We start from the raw sequence: 9229 nt of genomic DNA, 5'->3' as shown, positions 1-9229 counted from the left end.
ACTTTCCTATCATGTAGAAATATCAGTGATTTTGGAGCACTAAACTAATTTCTAATTCTAATAGAGATCCAAAAGCTACAGAGAGACTGTGCAGTGCATTTGGGAACCTGCAGTGGTTCAAGCCATTTTGGAGATGTCTGAACTGCACTTCAGTGCTTCATTCTATATTCTTAATTTGCACCTATAAATGCAAATTAAACATCACTGTCTAGCAGCAGTATCTTTTGTGATCCTTTTAAATTTATTATGGATGTCTATAACAACTGCCTGTGAGTCTCATACATAGTGGTAATTAACTTCTATGCCAGAGTTCTATCCTGTTATTTTTCAGGCACAGCAATGACAGCTCCTAGACATTTGAATGATGGGAGTTAGAGACTCTCTTCCTCCCAGAGTGAAAATTGCCTTTGGGGGTAGAGCATCGTGGGAGGTAGTGCTGCCTCTGCCATTTGGGTTAGGTCATCTGTGATGTTATTGGAAATTTAATCCATAATATAACCCTAATATCAAATGCCTCAACTTCAGAGAGGGAGATAAGCACAAGAAAAAATGTTTATAAGAACATGTACCTATCTAAAAAAAGATGAGTCTGAAATATCCACAGGCAGTTGGGAACTGCAGAATGATGCATTACCTGCATAAGCAGTGGGACTTCTACATCTGTCTTGTATTCTGCCAGGAGTTAATTCCAGGGTACCTCAGTTCATTGCTCTTAGGATCAAAGCAGTTGTAATAAATTTATTTTCTTCATATCAAATTGCCTGTAACAAACACTGCAATGGGACACCCCCCCACCCCCCCCCCACCCCCCGTGTTTGAGAGAGTGCAAATTTTTGTTAACAATCCCATATAATATCAATGTATCTCAGTAAGCTGCTGTTGTGTGACTGATTCCCAATAGCCATGCTCCAGCCAGGACAAGTAACGCTTTGCACATCAGAAGGAATTCAGTTTCACAAAATCCCTGTACATGGACAAATAACACCTACTTACCACATTTGGGGAAAATTAGGTACAATGGAAAATAATCTAGTTTTTAATTGTGCTACTGCATGGGAGAGGCCTGAATTCCCAAGCTCTCCTTCCTTGCTTCAGCCATGAGGAAGCTTTCTCCAAAAAACAAATAGGATATCCTCTGAGAATGAAATATCTTGGTTTATAGTCAGTGAGTAAAACTTTTGGGTAGGATCTCACCATATTGACTCAGCTACTGTAGCAGCCATTTCTCTGACATGGCTGAAGTTTGTGTTATTCAATATACTACCAAGCATGGAAGACATTGTCTTGTCTTGTTTAAAGCCATCACATCATCATTCTGCAACACTTCAAATCTGACCCTTAAGTGACACCTAATGTCAGATTCCCCAGGCAAAGGGGGCAGCTTTCTCTGTTTAATGCCTGGTACATTTTCCAGTTTCTAACAATAACGAGTTAACCATTGTGCCATTGCCTTCTTTGGATTTTTGTCTCTGTATCTATTTCTTTCACTTGCATTCTCACCTGCTCCAACCAAAACTTCCCTTTGAAAACTTTTCATCTTGCAAGGCTTCCATAATCTAGTCTTCACCACTGACATCCCTGGAAGTGTTCAAGGCCAGGTTGGATGGGGCTTTGGGCAACCTGGTCTAGTGGAGGGTGTCCCTGTCCATGGGTGGGTGGGGGGTGGGTGTGGGGGCAGTGTATATGGAATTCGATGATCTTTGAGATCCCTTCCAACCCAAACCATTCTATGATTCTATGATTCGACTATACTACAAATTTGTGGTTGTAAGAGGGGAAAAAAAAAAAAAAACCCACACAAAGGACAACTTCAAAGTCGTGAGCACCAGTATTTTTAAGAACAGACTCACATTAATTGCCTTCTGGTTGACCCCACTGAGTTGTAACCAAGGAACGTTCTGGGGTATAAGCAAGAGCTTTTGGATCTTGTGCAAAAACCCCCAGAGGTGTCGGACGACCCCGCTCCCCCGGGGCCGGGGTCCCTCCCGCGCCCTGCGCCGCCCTGGCACCGGCGCCGCCGCTCCAGCACCCTGGAGAGCGCCGGGCGAGCTGTCCGCTCCCTTGCCGTCAGCGGTCAAGAGCGTCGGGACGATGCTCTTCAGTCATACGGGTTAGTTTTAGGTAGTCCTGCGAGGAGCAGGGAGTTGGACTCAAGGATTCTTATGAGTACCCTTCCAACTTGAGATATTCTATGATTCTATTCTATGATTCCATGTCGTGCTGCCTGGATAGCTGTCAGCTGCTGGGAATGCCCTCACCTTGGCGAAAGACTGAGAAGAATCCTGCACCCAAGGCCTGACACCCCAAAGAGGCTGCAGCAGCCTGGAGGAAATAAAACTTCTGTAGCAGTTGTCTTCCCCGAGGCAAGCGTTTTCCATTCTGGGAAACACTGCTCTAAATCACTTAAACACTTTCTAAATTCCATCAAGAAAAGTACAGAATGTCCTATTCACACAGTTGTTGTTTGTTTCCGTAAGCAAATTGCACCAACTTTCTATTAGCATTTTTCTCCATTGTAAAATATCCTCCTCTTCATTGAGCTGGGCTGGGGAGTCTGTGATCTCTTAAGCACTGAAAGAAGGGTTCTAGCCTATGGTATTCGCTTTCATGGAAGCTCCCCAAGAGATAATATCCCTAGCCGAGCTAGGACAACTGTTACAAACTATTTCTGATGGATGTTTGAACCCATTCGCAGCCTGTCTTGATATTGTTAGCCCCACATAACAGCATAGGACTCCACTGTACCCTCTTTTAGTTAGACTAAGAAAACTGCTCTGAAATCTCCTTTGTTAACATTCAAGCCCATTCCTCTGTGCACATGGAAAATAGTTTATTGCTCTCTTCTTCGTTGCTATGATGTTGTATATATTCAAAGGCTGTTATACCTCTTAACAACCTTCTTTTCCCTTGCTTGGCCTGTGCCCACTCCCAGTGAGGTGCCCAATGCCTGCTGCTGGGGCTGCCACCAGCTGCCCCTGGCCTGCCCTGCTCCATGGCTGGGGTGGTGGCATGGCCCCTGGCTGCTGGGCCCTGCCCTCCCACCCCCAGGGAGTCCCTGGCCTCCACAGTGTCCTGACAATAGGTAAAATGAGGAGCAATAACTCTTAAGAATATCTTCTGAGTTTTAGCAATCTCTGGGTTGAGCTTCCTATGGAGCCAGCAAGTCTGTCCTCATATTTAACAAATCTTGATGGTTTTTTTTCCTTCCACAGATTTGTCTAAACATTTTTAAACATATCTGTCCTGTTTTCTTTTGGAACATCTTGTACTTCTGAGTTTTACAGTTCAATTTTACTCTGTGAATGCCTGCCTTCATTTTATATGTCCCTATTATGTTTGGTATTTATTTGATGGACTGAGAAAGTGTAAATAGCCAGTCCACATGCCTTATTTGTTACTACTCATATCCTTTCTCCAGTCACACACACCCCAGCCCACCCCACCCCCCCAAATTAAAGAGATCTAGTCTGCTTAATTTCTTCGCAAGCCAAAGTTGTCACAACAACTTGTTGGGTTTTTTCTTATTTTATTGCCCCTCTCTGCAATTTTTCCAACACTGACCACAGAGCTGATGTGTCCAGGGAACTCTCTGCAGTGATTCCTAGATCTTTCCTGTGTGCCAGTGTCTGCTTTGCTCATTATTTTGTGTGTTGAAGTGATTTTTCTCCCTATGTGTCCTACTTCACATTTGTCAACCTTTAATGTCATCTACCGTTGTATCACTCATCATTTGGTATTGAGATGACACTCTACCCCTCTTCATCTATGACATTTGCACCACCAGAAAAATTTACAATCCTCCTGCTTTTCCTGTAAGTACGTTAAACAACGCAATGCCTTACGGACTTCTTTTATTATGTAATTTCACTGACACCTTCTTGCTGTCTTTCAACCAGTTAAAAGGAGAACTTCCCTTTCTATCCCATGACAGTTTAGGGTTTTTTAAATGTATTGATCAGCTCACTTTCACTCACATGTTCATTGACTCTTTCAGAGTTGTAATAGATACTAAAATCAGGATTTCCCTTTGCAGAAGCCTTGCTGATTTTTTCCACTGATGTGCCTTTGAATTCTATCTGTTTACTTTTATGTGGTTTGAGGGTTTTTCTGATATGGAAATGAAACTTCCTGGTCTGTAACTGCCCAGCTGTCCTCTGCAGTCCTCTTAAAAATTGATACTGCATCTACCACTTTCTGTTCCTCTGGTACCAGCCTGATGTGAGCAATAAGTTACACTCCACAGTAGCCAGGCAGGCAATTTTGTATCTGAGCTCCTTTAAAATCACTAGGTGAACATCATCTGGTCCTGCCGATATATCACTGTTCGTTCTATTGACTTCTGGCCCTTCAGTTGAGACCATTTCTCCAACTCATCACCTGCAGATAGAAGTTCTAGTGTGGAAACCCTCCTAAGCCCTTCCACAGTATTTAATACACCTTTCCTGTACAAAACTTCTATTCCCTGAGCACTCCTGTCCTATCATCTGCAGACCCTGCAGTGTTCGTGGCAGGTTTTCTGTTTCTGATGTGTTTTATTATCAGCTTTTAATGCATCTGACCCAGTATTACTCAACATTTGAGTACTCAACTCAACTCCTTATGATTTTTTATTTAACTTTTCTGAGTTCTTTTCAGTTTTTCCAATTTGCATGCATGTTCTGTGTTTTGAACGGTAGTATTTTATGTATAATTACTTCCTGCGCTTTGTTGATTCTTCTTCTGGCCTTCCCATTCCCATAAGGATGTTTGTGCTTATGCACATTGTGGTCACTATCACCCCATCATTTGTCAAAGGTAGCATTTGATCCTGATCCTGTGTGCTGTTGATGGCTGCACAGCTCCTCCTTCTGTGATGTCTGACTGCACAAGAAACAATAATTTATGTTCTTTAAAAATGTAGCATGAATTAGAGCCCGGCCTGACATTTCCCCGCTCTATGGAGGTGGTGTGTAACTGCAGGTTTCCGTGACCCCTGTGCTTTCTGCCTTACAGCCTCGTTGGTGTCCTATACCATGTCATATTCTAGTTGACAGTTTAGTCCTAATTGCACTTTTCCTATTTTTGAAATGTTAAACCAAAGGGATACTGTAATATTTTTGAGCAGTTAGTTTATTTTTCTAAAGCTTTTTTTAATGTATGCTGCACCTTTCTTATTGATACCATCTTTTTTGTCTTTCTGATATTTGCATTATCACCATGTCCTGCTGGTTGTCTCCCAGCCGCCACCTCTCTTACAGGCCACTTCTGATTAACAACCAGATGTTCCAGCCTACCCAACTTCATTCTGTAATTAGTAATATTTCCGGGGGGGGGGGGGGGGGGGGGGGGCGGGGATTGTTTAATTTTGGGCTTGATCTGATTCTGGCTAAGTAAGCCTTTATTTGTTGAGATTGCTGCTTGTTGTGTGCCCCATCTGAATTTCATTGACTTCCACCCTGTTCTTTATTGGAGGACGCAGTATGATGAGCTTTGGGGCTGGCTGGTTATGCAGACAAGCTTTCCCCAAGCCTGTGAGGGAGTTTTCTGTACTTTCTGTGCTCAGGTGCATACCGCCTCAGCAGGGAAAGAGCCAAAATTCACAACCGAGACTGCAAAGAGAGTGTGACTCTAGTGCAACAGGTAGGAGCTCCCACTTCTTATTCTCACAGGAGAGTTTATTTAGCCTCATTATGACATGGAATTGACTGTATCTTATTGAACAATTTCAGTTTAATTGCTTTGCTGACACACAAATGAAAATGCAGCTGAAGTACTCAGAGGTATGGTTAAGTAGGGAAGTATCCTAGGCTGAAAAAAACAAACTAAGGCTTAGTGGTTTCAATGCTTATTAGCTTCTGAGTTAACTTAGTTTTAAATCATTCAAAAAAAAAAAGTAAAAAAAAAACTGGACTAGATTTAAAGTTCTACTGGGACTGTAAAAATAAATTTGTTGCAGAAAATATATTAAACTCAGTTAATTGTTATTGTTTATTTTGTTCATAGCACAATAAGTTTTAGAACTTAGCAATTTAAAGGTATAGTTTAAAATACAATTATGGATTTAAAGCGTGAAGCTTAGTGTTTCCAAATCATATGTTCATTAAAATGTTAGTTAATATAGCTTAATAAATATAGGAAGATTTCTTATAGTGAAATTCTTCTATTCGAAACTGGTTTTAAGTGAAAGATCTAAAACTACTTCTTGCATATCTCTTCCAGGTGATGCTGAAACAGACTTTTGCAGAGAGCAGATCAGAACTGGGGAAACACAAAGGGGCCAACCCTTGTCTGATATAACCAGGTCCAGCTCCACTGAAGTCCATTGGGAAATGGCTTGCAGCATGCAGCAGCAGATCTTTCCTAACCTGGTTGAAAGTCTCAGGTTAATCCTACTGAAACTGGCAGTCACCAATGAAACTGTACTGCAGGTATTTAAAAAATTATATGTCCCTGCTTTTAGATATGCTAACAGATGTCTGTGGACAAGAAGTGGAACAGCAAAATGGTTGAATACTGCAGGGAAAAGAGGTACAGGCAAAATCCATTCTAGATTATTTATCGCTCAGCATGTTCCATAGTTTTGATTAAGGAATTGGGTCACTCCCGCTAGATGTTTTGGAGGATGCAGCTAGGCCAGGCTGTCACTGTAACATGCAAGACCAAAGTTACGCCAAGTGCATGTAGAAATGTGCAGATTTCTATGAGAACAAGGTGGGATCTTCTCCAGGAGTCCTTCTCCCAGGGCACATACCTACAAGGCATTAAGTCCCTCCTAAGAAACTATTAGATACTTGGGTCACTGTGAATATCCTGATCCCATCGATTTGGTCTTCAGGTCACCTGAGCCACAGTCATTCCAAGCCTTCTTACCCACGGGCAGAGACAGCAGCGCAGAGCGGATGTGAACAGAGCATGTTGTGGTAGACCGTGTACCACTCTGGCCATGAGGCCATGAGGCCGAGAGATAAAAGGCACTGCCTGCCTCCTGAGAAGGAAGAGGTAAAACATGAGGAAAACAGTCATTTGGAAGAGAGACACAGCTCTGGCTGCTCTTCTGGGTACTCAAAGAGGCATATATGCAAAGCCAATAGATCTAGGCACATCCATGCACCCTATAAATGCCCTTCTGGACCCTGCCGTACAAGCTGTAATATAAAGAAGCATAGGTCTACACTTAGCTAACAACTGCTGCCAAAACCAAATTATTACTCATGTCCCTCATCCACCCACCGCAGCGAAGAACTGGCAAGTACAAGTGCAATACAGCACACACACCGGCACAAATTGACCATTTCCATTCATTTTGCATGAAGTTATGCCTCTTTACACTCCCTTGCAGATCAGCCCAGTGCGAGTAGAGATTAGCATTAACTGATAAGCATAATGGAGCCTGCTTGAAAATGTTGTCATCTCTCTTTAGAAGCTGACAGCTGAACTGTTAAGCTAAGAGGTCAGAGTTGATTGGCTTGAGCACCAGCTGTATACAGCCCTGGGAAACATGCCAAAGGGTTTTCCAGCTCCGACTTGCAAGATGCTAATCTGTGGGTAAACCCTACGCACAAGGGGCAAACCAGCTCAGCTGCGTAGGTGAAGAATGATTTAGGAGCCCCTGCAATGGCATCCCAAGGTGTCAGCAGCTGTCAGTCTTCTTGATCCTTTCTAGCTCACTGCACCACCAAAATATAGATAATTACTGTGCAAAGTTCTTCTTGAATTGCAAGGGCGTCTATAGCCTTTGGGACACGTCCAAATGCAGTTGTATAAATAGAAATGTGCTGGACTTGCTACGTAGTGAGGAAGTTATTTATGCTTCACATTTTCTTCGGTTGGTCCCAAGAAAACTTATATGCATATACAGGAATGCTGTCTTGATAAGGCTGAGAACCTTGGCTTTTGGCTTTCCTTCTTCTTCTATGCCAACTGTACCCTGGACCGCATCAAAAGAAGCGTGGCCAGCAGGTCGAGGGAGGTGATCCTGCCCCTCTTCTCCACTCTTGTGAGACCCGACCTGGAGTACTGCATCCAGCTCTGGAGGCCCCAGTACAAGAAAGACATGGAGCTGTTGGAGCGAGTCCAGAGGAGGCCACAAAGATGATGAGAGGGCTGGAGCACCTCTCCTATGAGGGCAGGCTGAGAGAGTTGGGATTGTTCAGCCTGGAGAAGAGAAGGTTCCAGGGAGACTTTATAGCAGCCTTCCAGTACCTGAAGGGGCCTACAAGAAAGCTGAAGAGGGACTGTTTACAAGGGCATGGAGTGATAGGACAAGGGATAGTGGCTTTAAGCTAAAAGAGGGTAGATTTAGATTACGTATTAAGAAAAAAATTCTTCTCTATGAGGGTGGTGAGGCAGTGGAACAGGTTGCCCAGATAAGCTGTGGATGTCCCCTCCCTGGAAGTGTTCAAGGTCATGTTGGATGGGGCTTTGGGCAGCCTGGTCTAGTGGAGGGTGTCCCTGCCTGAAGCAGGGGGGTTGGAACTAGGTGATCTTTGAGGTCCCTTCCAACCCAACCCATTCTAGGATTCTGGGATTCTGGGATCTACTGAGCACACAAAACACACATATAGAGCTTACACAGTGCAATTTTTTTCCACAGAAAATTGAATCTTGAGTGAATCTTTGCAAACTAAAAAATGTTAGCAGGAAATGTTTTGTAATCCCCCTGCTTAGAAATGCAGCACATGTGGTTCCTCGGTGTCAATCACTTTTTGTTTTCCATTCTCATCTCTGTCTCATTGCGTGGCAGTTTCCTACCCTGTGACTGGGAGGTGACACATCATGAGCGTGGTTAGTTATGTCACACAGGATAGAGAACTTGACTGACCTGGAGCCTGGGCAATAAAGGAGAAGGGGGGCACAAGCCCCACAGTGCACAGACGCCATGACATCATTCAAAAGCAAGATGGACACAGTTAGTTTTCAAGCATGGTGTTTGCCTTTGTCAAATTTTAGTTTGCCTTAATAAAAACACTCTTCCTGAAAAAAATATAGAAACTGGTTTCAGCTGAAAACTTTTGATTGATGAAAGCATTTTGTTAAACCCCACTGAACAATTTTCTAATGTTTAGCCAAAGTTTCAAATCCTGGTGCCTAAAATTTGGTTTCTGGGTTGGTATCCAGGCACAAAAACTAGCGTCCTGATTTTTCCCAAAAGCATGTTGAACATCCTATGTCTCTAGTTTCTGTCAAGTGAAGTGCTGAGTGCTTAGCAATTCCAAATTATCAGGCCTAGAGCCAAACTTTTGAAATCTGA

The sequence above is a fragment of the Balearica regulorum genome, chromosome 1, assembly GCF_011004875.1.
Source record: "Balearica regulorum gibbericeps isolate bBalReg1 chromosome 1, bBalReg1.pri, whole genome shotgun sequence".
Classification (NCBI taxonomy): domain Eukaryota; kingdom Metazoa; phylum Chordata; class Aves; order Gruiformes; family Gruidae; genus Balearica; species Balearica regulorum.
Note: the sequence above shows the minus strand (reverse complement) of the source record.